The sequence below is a fragment of the Schistocerca cancellata genome, chromosome 3 (assembly GCF_023864275.1).
Source record: "Schistocerca cancellata isolate TAMUIC-IGC-003103 chromosome 3, iqSchCanc2.1, whole genome shotgun sequence".
Classification (NCBI taxonomy): Eukaryota; Metazoa; Arthropoda; class Insecta; order Orthoptera; family Acrididae; genus Schistocerca; species Schistocerca cancellata.
Window position 1 is genome coordinate 853601325 of NC_064628.1, and position 14087 is coordinate 853615411.

The 14087-nt window shown below is 41.5% G+C and overlaps 2 non-coding genes across 2 annotated transcripts; one reads left to right on the top strand and one right to left on the bottom strand.

Annotated features, from left to right (window-relative positions):
• Positions 1-336: 336 nt before the first annotated feature.
• Trnae-cuc (transfer RNA glutamic acid (anticodon CUC)) lies at positions 337-408 on the top strand. The gene has a single exon. It is a non-coding gene; the product is annotated as a tRNA-Glu (tRNA).
• Positions 409-12356: 11948 nt separating this feature from the next.
• Positions 12357-12428, bottom strand: Trnae-cuc (transfer RNA glutamic acid (anticodon CUC)). Its single transcript has one exon. It is a non-coding gene; the product is annotated as a tRNA-Glu (tRNA).
• Between the last annotated feature and the right edge of the window lie 1659 nt (positions 12429-14087).

Consider the following 14087-nt stretch of genomic DNA (forward strand, 5'->3'; position numbering starts at 1 on the left):
TAGAGAGCAATACACATTAGGAGGCTTAATCAGAAGCGCAATGTGATGAAACTAACTTCTACTAACTATGAAACGAAATTACGAAAACAAACGTGAAAGTCTAAAAATCAACCAATAAGAAAGCGAAATGATGGACTGATAATATTGGAGCGCTTGTGGTGTCGTGGCAACGAAGGTCGTGTTAACGGAAGTCCGTATATAATTACACGCCTGTGGTGAGTTGTACGCTACGCCGAAAAGCAGACCAGAGCGTTGCTACCAAATTTAACGCTGTATATACATGGACGACATAAGTATGTGTAATTGTTACTCATAAATGAAGCAAATTCGCATGTGTCCGGTATGGTCTAGTGGCTAGGATACCTGGCTCTCACCCAGGAGGCTCGGGTTCGATTCCCGGTACCGGAATAATATTTTTCGTAACGCACTTTGCTTTTTATGTACCTGTATTCTGCAGATGTAACGTACTAATAGTTAGACGTCTAATATCACTTCACCTGCTTGCACTAGTGTGGTAAATCATTTACAATGTTACTTGTCGTCTTTCCTAAATTCTGAGTAGTTCTAAGGGCTTTAATTCCCAATATTGTTCTCCACATAACGCCCAAAACAAACCAGAAACAAAACTAAAAACCTATATCAAATTAAAAAAAAAAAAAGCTTTTAGAATATCAAGGATTCCATTGTAATGCAGCAATACATTTCGTACAATATTGTAAAAATAATTTATATACGTTAAAAAAGTATCGAATGTAAATTGTAACCATTCAGAGCGCAGAATTCCGGCGTTTGTCGCGTCAGTATTTTGTCGTGTTAATGGTTTTGGGACCCAAGCGTTAGGAGTTACGAATGTATAAAATCTACATGAGATAGAAGTTAGCACACATCTGCAGAACCTTGGGTAACGCAATAAAACCTGCTGACGTCATGACACCGGATAGTATGCACGAAAAGGAACACAGTTAACTTGTTAAAAGAATTAAGTTTACATTACCCAATAACAGAAGAAGGTGAGTATGAGGAACTTTTCGGGCTGACAACTGAGGATCACATGTTAATCCGAACCAGAAATGACAAATAAAACTAAAATTTTCTGATCAGAGCTATTACATCGAAAAGAGAAGGAAGAATATGCCGTCTATCAGATAGGAAGAGGACAGGAGCAATCATCGCCTTGGATAAAAAAAGAATGGTCTGAAGCACGGAGAATTTTCACATGACATAATTTTTTTATTTTCCTTTCCATCGTTACTTTTTTTAATCAAGAAGAAGATAATTTAAGTCACATGGAAAAATTTATATTTATCAACACTATTTTAAACATACAAGTTATACACTGAGGATAGCTTTTAACTCTTTCTAAGACCCAAAGAAGTGGACTTAATGATTTTAATCTGAATGACTACTTTACCAGCGCCATTTCAACATAAAATGAGAAGACTTACTTTGTTCACACATAACAACAAGGCCATTTTTTTCCTTTTCTCTTTTATTTTCGTTTTAAAACGAAGTAGTATTATTTTTTATCCTTCGACACATTTACAGGTTTATTTTTCGCATAGCAGAAAAAAACACACCAATAATGAAGAATTTTGGCGAGCGGATAAATGAAGTGCCTGGGATATTTGGGAGGACCAGGTTCGATTCCCGGCACAGAAACATACTTGTCCTGCAGTTCAGAGTGTCGAGTTTTCACTCTTTCACGCCCGTGTCAAGATAAACACATAGGCATTGAAATGAGTGGCCGAGCCGTAATCATGGAAGAAGAGACGGTGCTTGGGTATGTGACAGCTGATGCTACAAAGATGTATGGCCAGTTAGCTCACGAGGTTACTGAAGTTTTCATGGATGGACTTCCAAAAATGTCGTGCAGCATCCACACAGATGAAGAGAACAAAAAACGAATACATTAGGACTTCGTACTGATAATGGGAAGTCGTGGGTTCACCCACTCACTGACAACCGAATTTATCGTTTCCAAAAGACAATGCTTTCTCCAGCTTGACATTTCCAGATGTGGTACCCCCAAGTGGCGCAGCATTATACAGTCGGAGGAAAGAAGGTTGGACTCAGTCGTTTGTGGCTGCTAACTTAGGCGACTGTAAGTAGCGGGTAAACACTCGTGTTCCGGCAAACCACCCGATGTCGTACTTGGTGCACCTCGTTTGAATAATGTTTTAGGACAGTGGACAGATGCAGGGCAGTTGAGAGCCAAGAATGGGCCCAGAGCACAGTGCTTGAGTGGCCCCCATCTCCAAATACAGCAATGCATTTTTTTCCTCTTAGTTTTGACAAGGTTGAGCATAAATCAGGAAGTATTGGAGCTACATGAAAATACTTGTTGAGGTGAAACACAAAATAAATATAATTTCTTATTAAAGAAGTATATGTTCACAAATACAGTTTACGCTACGGTATTATCCGTTGTGTGAGATATTGCCTGCAGGATCCGAGTGAACTATAGTCCGTTCCATGAACGATGGCGGTCCGAGCATCTCGACACAGAGATGGGAATTGCATTATTGCCAGTTCCAGGTAACAGTTGGGGTAAGCGTATACACGTGCTCTGTGCTTGAAGAAAGCATGTATGAGGGTTGCCCAGAAAGTAATGGATCGCGTTTTTTTCTTCGACAATTCTCTATTGAACATAATGATAGTCACTCACACGAAAGAATAGTGTTTTACCTAGACACCCTATTTTTCCACGTTCTCTCTATCCCATTCTGTGGCTATTCTCCAGAGCGAAAAAAGGGCGTGAATGCCCTGTCGGTACCAGTCCTTGTGCTGGTGTCAGAGCCAGTGCTTCACTGTGCGAACTTCCTTTGCTGATTGACAGAAGCAGCGCCAACTGCCGAGTCGTAATGCATCTGTCCTCGTGAATGACATCAGCAGCTCGCTGCAACATGTCAGGTGTGACAGCCGTGGATGGTCTTCCCGACCGCTGCAATTTGTGGAGCTTCGCTGAACCGCCATCTGACGACCTCACCCTCCGTGCCCAATGACTAAATGTGCTTCTGTCAACAGCAGTGCTCAGGAAAGGTTGCACGAGTGTTTGTGAATATTCCCCACAGTTTCTTTCTTTGCAGTGAGAATTACAATGACGGCATGTTGCTTGTGAAGTACATGACGTACAGCGGCCATTTTGAAACTGTCCTGCAGCTACGCTATCTGTCGGAAGTGACGGAAACTTGGCACACTCGCTCTGGAGACTTCAAGTAATACATACGTAATGTTTCACATTGTTTTCGGCTGAGAAAAAAATGCGGTGCATTACATCTGGGCAACCCTCGTATTCTGCGAATTGTTCTCGCTTGCTTGTCTAGAATTTTTCGGTTACCAATAGCATCGGCTGTAACCTGCCATCATGAGTGACTCCAACTAAGAGTTGGTCACGGTGTAGTAGGTTGAATCGGTGTGTGCAGTAGTGTACACAGTTGTATCATTGAGTCACTATTAACAGCCCTAACTGTAAGCCCGAACACGTATTCAGTGCACTTATCTTACATTACAGAGTCTGCGAACATTCGAGGAAATTACTACACGCGCAAACAAAGTTGACACTCGGCGCCATGGCTGATGGGAGCGATAGTAAAGGCATTTCCCATTTACAGTCGCTTCCATCAGCCACCGCGCCGAGTGTCAACTTTTTTTGCGAGGATATTACACGTAACATGACAATCGCCTTGAAATTTTAAGCTTGTGCATCTTACACAAGAGGTCAAATGATTCTAAAGTAATGTATTCAAAGTTTGAAATATGAATTGTTTTCAAATGTTTCATTTCTTTTTCGAAATCTATTGTGACATCAGCATAGTATTCACTGGTAAATAACTTTCATGCTTCAGTGACCTGATCGTCAGTTATATTTTGAGTATTTCCATAAAAATCCCAATGTTTCATCGGAAACAGCTGTCATCCCTGGCAATGGAGTGCATCTTGAACGACTCATACATGCTGATTAGTCGACAATGACCAGAGAATTGTGTGCAATGATGAATGCGGGATGTGACGCCTTGGAAACAATCTTGGAACATCTACTTTACCACAAGTCTGTGCGGATAAATCCTGCAGATTCTTACAGAGAAAAAAAAAAAACCTCACTGAATAGAAATTTGTTAGGAACTGTTGCACAAATATGAAGCTGAAAGTGACAATTTTCTGAATAGCATCACCACAAAAGGTGAGACATGTTGTCACCACTATGAGCCGGAATCCACAATACAGTCCATGGAATGGCTACATGCGAATTCTCTGTCGAAGAAGAAATTCAAGACAGCCATCTGCAGGCAAAGTGATGTGTACATTCTTCCAGGATATCAGGGTGCAGTTCTTTTGGATGTCCTGGAGCCTGGAGAAGCTGTCAATTCAGCACACTACAAGATGACACTGACTGAGCTGAAAGCATGAATTTACAGGGGAAGACCAGAGAAGACTAACTTTCACCTGCAACATGATACCAAGAGACCCCACACCAGTTTTGCGACCATGCAATTCATTGCAAAACTCAGATGAACTGTCTTCCACATCCACCCTACAGTCCCGAGTTAGTACCGTCAGACTTCCATCTCTTTGGGCCTCTGAAAAATGAACTATGTGCAGAATATTTTCAAGACTTGGATGCAAAACTGTAAGGAAGTAGTTAGCCTCAGCTGGTTCCGAGTTTTACAAGTGTGACTTGCAGGCTTGGGTTCATTGTTGGTGCATAATGAATGGTGGTGACTATGTGTAAAAAAATCTGTGTATCTCCTGCAGCTTCCATGAATAGAAATAGGAGGGGTTACTTTCGGAACGACCCTCATAGAACCCAATATGTTGACCTCGACAGTGAGTGTATCATCGAGAGTGCCCCAGGGAAGTGTGATAGAACTGCTGTTGTTCTTTATATACATAAATGATTTGGCATACGGGGTGTGCAGCTATCTGGTTGTTTGCTGCTGATGCTGTATTGTACGGTAAGGTCGAAGTTTAGTGGCTGTAGGAAGATACAAGATGACTTGGACAAAATTTGTAGTTGGTGTGATGAATGGCAGCTACCTCTAAATGTGGGAAAATTTATGTTAATGCAGATAAATAGGAAAAACACACCTGTAATGTTAAGTTACAGAAGTAGTAGTGTTCTGATAGACAGTCACACCATTTAAGTATTTGAGTGTGACGTTGCAAAGTGATATGAAATGGAACAAGCATGTGAGGACTGAGGTAGGGAAGGCACTGCTAGAAGAATGGAAATTGGCTATAATATGCCCAATATACAGGAAGGGAAGCAAAATGGAATGCGGTAACTACAGAGGAATCAGCTTGTTGAATGTAACGTAAAGGTGATGTCCATCATTTTCGTCAGAGAATTGGAACAATTCATAGAGAACAACATACAGCAGTACCAAGATGGCTTTCGACCAAATCGATCGACAATCGATCACATTTTCACACTAAGACAATTGTTTGAAAAACATTGGGAATATGATAATGATATCTACAGCCTGTTCATCGATTTTCAACGTGCATATGATAGCATCCATAAGCCTATACAATGCAATGCGTGACTTCAGAGTTCCTGAGAAGCTAGTGAGAATGGTGCAAGCTTGTGTGGAAAGGTCAAAGGCAGCAGTACATTTCCGAGGAGCCACATAAGAAACATTCGAGATTGAGACAGGCCTCAGACAAGGGGATGCTCTCTCATGTGTTCTGTTCAATGTCACCGTAGAGAAAGTAATAAAAGAGTGTAGGTGACAGGAATGGGTTGGAGTAGAGATGGATGGTAACTTCAACTGTCTCGCATAAGCAGATGACATAGTACTATTAAGTGAATCAAAGCACATGTTGAAAGAAAAGTACCAGAAAATGGACAATAGTGCACAGAAGGCAGGGCTCAAAGTGAATCTAGACAAAACAGAGTACATGCAATTAGGAAGAAGACAAGAGCAGGTAGAATATCTTGAGATAGATGGCAAGAGGTCCAAGAGAGTAGACCAGTTCAAATACTTGGGATCTTAGTTTACTACAGACAACAACATAAAAATGGACATCAAGGAAAGAATACCAGTGGGAACGAAATGCATGCATTCCCTCAGAGACGCTTGGCTCTAAATCGATCTCAGTGAACACTAAGATGAAAATCTACAACACAGTGATATGCCCAGCAATAATGTACGGTTCAGAAACATGGAGCATGACTAAGCGAGAAAGGGAAAAACTGTTCATATTTGAAAGAAGAGTAATGAGGAAGATAAGGTGACCAGTTTTAGAAAATGGACAATGGAGGAGGAGGAGGAAAAGCGAGGGAATCTACCTTCTGATGGGACAACCAATTATTCTACAAAAGACGAAGAGCAAAAGAATACAATGGGTGGGCCATGTAGCACGTATGCCAGATGGAAGACAGGCGAAGATGGCACTAACGGGGAAACCAAACAACAAACGCCCTATTGGACGACCGAGGCAGCGCTGGATGGACGACCTGGGGAAGGACCTAGCAGCCCTGGGAATTTACACCTCGAGGAACTGGGCACAAAACAGGAAGGAATGGAGGCAATTTGTAGAGGCAGCACGTGGTCTGCAGGGCCTGTGATCGCTGAATATCTATCTATCATAACTACAATAACCAAAATAGCACAGCACTCTACACTCAGCGAACACAAAAAAACACACACTCAAAGGCATGTGAGCTACACCCGTACGAATCGTTACAACGGACTGCCACCCAACATCAGAAAATTGGAAGATGAAACAAATTTAATGCAACATTAAAAAAATTTGGACTCTAACAATGTTTCTACTTGGTAAAACTATGTAGGCCAATACACTTTTTCTGAGAATGTTCACATTGAAGCAAATCTGAAAATACTGGTTTTCGCCCTTAAAATTTTTATTATGTTGGCATATGTAATGGACAGCTGTTGTGTGAGGTAAAATCTCTACTTAATTATTGTAGTGTCTACATCTATATCTACATAGATACTCCAAAGGCCGCCATATAGTGCATTGCAGAGGGTACCCTGTACAAATACTAGTCATTTCCTTTCCAGTTCCATTTGCAAATAGAGCATGGGAAAACTGCCTATCTATATGCCTCTGTATCAACCCTAATTTCTCGTATCTTCTCTTCGTGGTCCTTACGTGGAATGTATGGTTGTGGCAGTAGAAGCATTTGGTAGTCAGTTCCAAATGCCAGTTCTCTAAATTTTCTCAATAGTGTTCCTCGAAAAGAATGTCACCTTCCCTCCAGGGATCCCAATTGGGTTCCCAACGTCACACCCAAATATTTAAATGGTGTGACTGTCTAGCAGAACACTACTACTTCTGTAACTTAACATTACAGGTGTGTTTTTCCTATTTATCTGCATTAACTTAAATTTTCCCACATTGATGTATATAGAGAACAGCAGCAGTTCTATCACACTTCCCTGGGGCACTCTTGGTGATACCTGTTGTGGGTTGGCAGGAGAGCCAACACCGGTTTTGAGAGGAAGCCGAAAGGCACGCATTTTAGCTCACGCAGGCTGGTGTGAGGTCTGGAACAGGTCAAGGAAATTAGAGTTTAGCAAAAAACGTACGTAGCTGCTGGAATACTTAACTTTAATCCATAATTGGTGAACGTCGCTCTTGACGGTACATGTTTTACAGCATCAATAGTAACTGGTAATGGCGCCTTGCTAGGTCGTAGCAAATTACGTGGCTGAAGGCTATGGTACCTATCGTATCGGCAAGTGAGAGCGTATTTTGGCAGTGAACCATCGCTAGCAAAGTCGGTTGTACCACTGGGGCGAGTGCTAGGAAGTCTCTCTAGACCTGCCGTGTGGCGGCGCTCGGTCTGCAATCACTGATAGTGGCGACAGCGGGTCCGACGTATCCTAACGGACCGCGGCCGATTTAAAGGCTATCAGCTAGCAAGTGTGGTGTCTGGCGGTGACACCACAATACCCTCGTCTCTGATGAACACTCACTGTCGAGGTCAACATATTGGGTTCTATGAGGGTCGTTCCGAAAGTAACCCCTCCTATTTCTATTCATGGAAGCTGCAGGAGATACACAGATTTTTTTACACATAGTCACCACCATTCATTATGCACCAACAATGAACCCAAGCCTGCAAGTCACACTTGTAAAACTCGGAACCAGCTGAGGCTAACTACTTCCTTACAGTTTTGCATCCAAGTCTTGAAAATATTCTGCACATAGTTCATTTTTCAGAGGCCCAAAGAGATGGAAGTCTGACGGTACTAACTCGGGACTGTAGGGTGGATGTGGAAGACAGTTCATCTGAGTTTTGCAATGAATTGCATGGTCGCAAAACTGGTGTGGGGTCTCTTGGTATCATGTTGCAGGTGAAAGTTAGTCTTCTCTGGTCTTCCCCTGTAAATTCATGCTTTCAGCTCAGTCAGTGTCATCTTGTAGTGTGCTGAATTGACAGCTTCTCCAGGCTCCAGGACATCCAAAAGAACTGCACCCTGATATCCTGGAAGAATGTACACATCACTTTGCCTGCAGATGGCTGTCTTGAATTTCTTCTTCGACAGAGAATTCGCATGTAGCCATTCCATGGACTGTATTGTGGATTCCGGCTCATAGTGGTGACAACATGTCTCACCTTTTGTGGTGATGCTATTCAGAAAATTGTCACTTTCAGCTTCATATTTGTGCAACAGTTCCTAACAAATTTCTATTCAGTGAGGTTTTTTTTTTTTCTCTGTAAGAATCTGCAGGATTTATCCGCACAGACTTGTGGTAAAGTAGATGTTCCAAGATTGTTTCCAAGGCGTCACATCCCGCATTCATCATTGCACACAATTCTCTGGTCATTGTCGACTAATCAGCATGTATGAGTCGTTCAAGATGCACTCCATTGCCAGGGATGACAGCTGTTTCCGATGAAACATTGGGATTTTTATGGAAATACTCAAAATATAACTGACGATCAGGTCACTGAAGCATGAAAGTTATTTACCAGTGAATACTATGCTGATGTCACAATAGATTTCGAAAAAGAAATGAAACATTTGAAAACAATTCATATTTCAAACTTTGAATACATTACTTTAGAATCATTTGACCTCTTGTGTAAGATGCACAAGCTTAAAATTTCAAGGCGATTGTCATGTTACGTGTAATATCCTCGCAAAAAAAGTTGACACTCGGCGCGGTGGCTGATGGAAGCGACTGTAAATGGGAAATGCCTTTACTATCGCTCCCATCAGCCATGGCGCCGAGTGTCAACTTTGTTTGCGCGTGTAGTAATTTCCTCGAATGTTCGCAGACTCTGTAATGTAAGATAAGTGCACTGAATACGTGTTCGGGCTTACAGTTAGGGCTGTTAATAGTGACTCAATGATACAACTGTGTACACTACTGCACACACCGATTCAACCTACTACACCGTGACCAACTCTTAGTTGGAGTCACTCATGATGGCAGGTTACAGCCGATGCTATTGGTAACCGAAAAATTCTAGACAAGCAAGCGAGAACAATTCGCAGAATACGAGGGTTGCCCAGATGTAATGCACCGCATTTTTTTCTCAGCCGAAAACAATGTGAAACATTACGTATGTATTACTTGAAGTCTCCAGAGCGAGTGTGCCAAGTTTCCGTCACTTCCGACAGATAGCGTAGCTGCAGGACAGTTTCAAAATGGCCGCTGTACGTCATGTACTTCACAAGCAACATGCCGTCATTGTAATTCTCACTGCAAAGAAAGAAACTGTGGGGAATATTCACAAACACTCGTGCAACCTTTCCTGAGCACTGCTGTTGACAGAAGCACATTTAGTCATTGGGCACGGAGGGTGAGGTCGTCAGATGGCGGTTCAGCGAAGCTCCACAAATTGCAGCGGTCGGGAAGACCATCCACGGCTGTCACACCTGACATGTTGCAGCGAGCTGCTGATGTCATTCACGAGGACAGATGCATTACGACTCGGCAGTTGGCGCTGCTTCTGTCAATCAGCAAAGGAAGTTCGCACAGTGAAGCACTGGCTCTGACACCAGCACAAGGACTGGTACCGACAGGGCATTCACGCCCTTTTTTCGCTCTGGAGAATAGCCACAGAATGGGATAGAGAGAACGTGGAAAAATAGGGTGTCTAGGTAAAACACTATTCTTTCGTGTGAGTGACTATCATTATGTTCAATAGAGAATTGTCGAAGAAAAAAACGCGATCCATTACTTTCTGGGCAACCCTCATACATGCTTTCTTCAAGCACAGAGCACGTGTATACGCTTACCCCAACTGTTACCTGGAACTGGCAATAATGCAATTCCCATCTCTGTGTCGAGATGCTCGGACCGCCATCGTTCATGGAACGGACTATAGTTCACTCGGATCCTGCAGGCAATATCTCACACAACGGATAATACCGTAGCGTAAACTGTATTTGTGAACATATACTTCTTTAATAAGAAATTATATTTATTTTGTGTTTCACCTCAACAAGTATTTTCATGTAGCTCCAATACTTCCTGATTTATGCTCAACCTTGTCAAAACTAAGAGGAAAAAAATGCATTGCTGTATTTGGAGATGGGGGCCACTCAAGCACTGTGCTCTGGGCCCATTCTTGGCTCTCAACTGCCCTGCATCTGTCCACTGTCCTAAAACATTATTCAAACGAGGTGCACCAAGTACGACATCGGGTGGTTTGCCGGAACACGAGTGTTTACCCGCTACTTACAGTCGCCTAAGTTAGCAGCCACAAACGACTGAGTCCAACCTTCTTTCCTCCGACTGTATAATGCTGCGCCACTTGGGGGTACCACATCTGGAAATGTCAAGCTGGAGAAAGCATTGTCTTTTGGAAACGATAAATTCGGTTGTCAGTGAGTGGGTGAACCCACGACTTCCCATTATCAGTACGAAGTCCTAATGTATTCGTTTTTTGTTCTCTTCATCTGTGTGGATGCTGCACGACATTTTTGGAAGTCCATCCATGAAAACTTCAGTAACCTCGTGAGCTAACTGGCCATACATCTTTGTAGCATCAGCTGTCACATACCCAAGCACCGTCTCTTCTTCCATGATTACGGCTCGGCCACTCATTTCAATGCCTATGTGTTTATCTTGACACGGGCGTGAAAGAGTGAAAACTCGACACTCTGAACTGCAGGACAAGTATGTTTCTGTGCCGGGAATCGAACCTGGTCCTCCCAAATATCCCAGGCACTTCATTTATCCGCTCGCCAAAATTCTTCATTATTGGTGTGTTTTTTTCTGCTATGCGAAAAATAAACCTGTAAATGTGTCGAAGGATAAAAAATAATACTACTTCGTTTTAAAACGAAAATAAAAGAGAAAAGGAAAAAAATGGCCTTGTTGTCATGTGTGAACAAAGTAAGTCTTCTCATTTTATGTTGAAATGGCGCTGGTAAAGTAGTCATTCAGATTAAAATCATTAAGTCCACTTCTTTGGGTCTTAGAAAGAGTTAAAAGCTATCCTCAGTGTATAACTTGTATGTTTAAAATAGTGTTGATAAATATAAATTTTTCCATGTGACTTAAATTATCTTCTTCTTGATTAAAAAAAGTAACGATGGAAAGGAAAATAAAAAAATTATGTCATGTGAAAATTCTCCGTGCTTCAGACCATTCTTTTTTTATCCAAGGCGATGATTGCTCCTGTCCTCTTCCTATCTGATAGACGGCATATTCTTCCTTCTCTTTTCGATGTAATAGCTCTGATCAGAAAATTTTAGTTTTATTTGTCATTTCTGGTTCGGATTAACATGTGATCCTCAGTTGTCAGCCCGAAAAGTTCCTCATACTCACCTTCTTCTGTTATTGGGTAATGTAAACTTAATTCTTTTAACAAGTTAACTGTGTTCCTTTTCGTGCATACTATCCGGTGTCATGACGTCAGCAGGTTTTATTGCGTTACCCAAGGTTCTGCAGATGTGTGCTAACTTCTGTCTCATGTAGATTTTATACATTCGTAACTCCTAACGCTTGGGTCCCAAAACCATTAACACGACAAAATACTGACGCGACAAACGCCGGAATTCTGCGCTCTGAATGGTTACAATTTACATTCGATACTTTTTTAACGTATATAAATTATTTTTACAATATTGTACGAAATGTATTGCTGCATTACAATGGAATCCTTGATATTCTAAAAGCTTTTTTTTTTAATTTGATATAGGTTTTTAGTTTTGTTTCTGGTTTGTTTTGGGCGTTATGTGGAGAACAATATTGGGAATTAAAGCCCTTAGAACTACTCAGAATTTAGGAAAGACGACAAGTAACATTGTAAATGATTTACCACACTAGTGCAAGCAGGTGAAGTGATATTAGACGTCTAACTATTAGTACGTTACATCTGCAGAATACAGGTACATAAAAAGCAAAGTGCGTTACGAAAAATATTATTCCGGTACCGGGAATCGAACCCGAGCCTCCTGGGTGAGAGCCAGGTATCCTAGCCACTAGACCATACCGGACACATGCGAATTTGCTTCATTTATGAGTAACAATTACACATACTTATGTCGTCCATGTATATACAGCGTTAAATTTGGTAGCAACGCTCTGGTCTGCTTTTCGGCGTAGCGTACAACTCACCACAGGCGTGTAATTATATACGGACTTCCGTTAACACGACCTTCGTTGCCACGACACCACAAGCGCTCCAATATTATCAGTCCATCATTTCGCTTTCTTATTGGTTGATTTTTAGACTTTCACGTTTGTTTTCGTAATTTCGTTTCATAGTTAGTAGAAGTTAGTTTCATCACATTGCGCTTCTGATTAAGCCTCCTAATGTGTATTGCTCTCTATGAATCATTGTGAATATGTTGCTCTTTTCTGATTGCGTTCTTCTTGCATCCGTAGTTTTAGGTGGGGAAAATGATTCCATATTTGTTGTTTAGTATAAAAGACACGCCGCTTTAATTGTATGGTGTTCTGCAATTGCGAACTAATCTGTGGCTAAAATGCTCCGTTTAAATGCATTTAGTACACTGCTCGTAATCTACGTTACTTTTGTTTGCATCTGTTCTCTGTACTTTGGCGCATTTAATGAACTCCATGTTAGCAGGCTTCGACATCATTCGTATTCAACTTTGTTACATCTTGTTACCGAATAAGTACGTATTTCCGCTTCGAATGGTGTTTTTCCTTGGCACTGCGTACCATGCATTTCACAGTGGCTTGCAGACTATGGATGTAGATGAGTATGCAAATTATAAAAATGCGACGGCAGTTACGCAAACTGTTTCACATGATATAAACAGGTACTACAAAACAGTACCTACATTTTAGCAGAAGGTAATGAAAATTTTGGTGACCCATATTAAATGCCAGAGTACAAAAACGGTTGTGAATGAAAATAACACAGAATATGAGCAATACTCGTACATTGTATTTAAATCTAGGGAAATCGTAATGAGTAACAAATAGACATGACCACAGTATATCATGCAACGAAACCAGCTTCCGTTTCACATGAAACATAAACAAATATGGAATTATTTACCCCACTCGGTTTTACAATGAGTGCAATATATTTACATTGCAATTGAAAGAGTGCTATATACACAAGATGGTTGTAATCAGGGATATAGTTTCCACTCGATGACAGCCACATGGTCGAAATTGTAATATTGGGTTTTACAAATAAATACACTTTACATCCAGTCTACCAGACCCGCCCGTAAAGTGTAAATGCAAAATGTAATCTAGCATTTGTATTTCGGAAAACAAGAATACAGATTATCCCACCATATTTTCCCGAGTTCCAGGTGCATTGTTAGCTCACTCTAACCGCTCGGTCTCTGTGTTTGTATTTTTATAACAAGGACCTTGCAAAAAGAAAAATTTTAATGCACCGGTAGTGAGTCGCCCACACTTATAGACATTACTAAACAGTCCACAGGAATGCATATCACTCGTTGCAAAGGAAGTACAGTTGAAATTAAAGTACATAGATGATGGTAAAAGTGGACTGTATTTGTAGACTACATTGAGAAACAGTTACAAAAGCGTGCGCGCAGCTTGGCGGTCACGGACCTTCTCCCATTGTCCCAGCCAGTTCGGCCGAGCATTGTATGGACGGGTGGGCAGAGAAAATCCTTACCTGCAGCAAGCATCCGTTGCTGCTG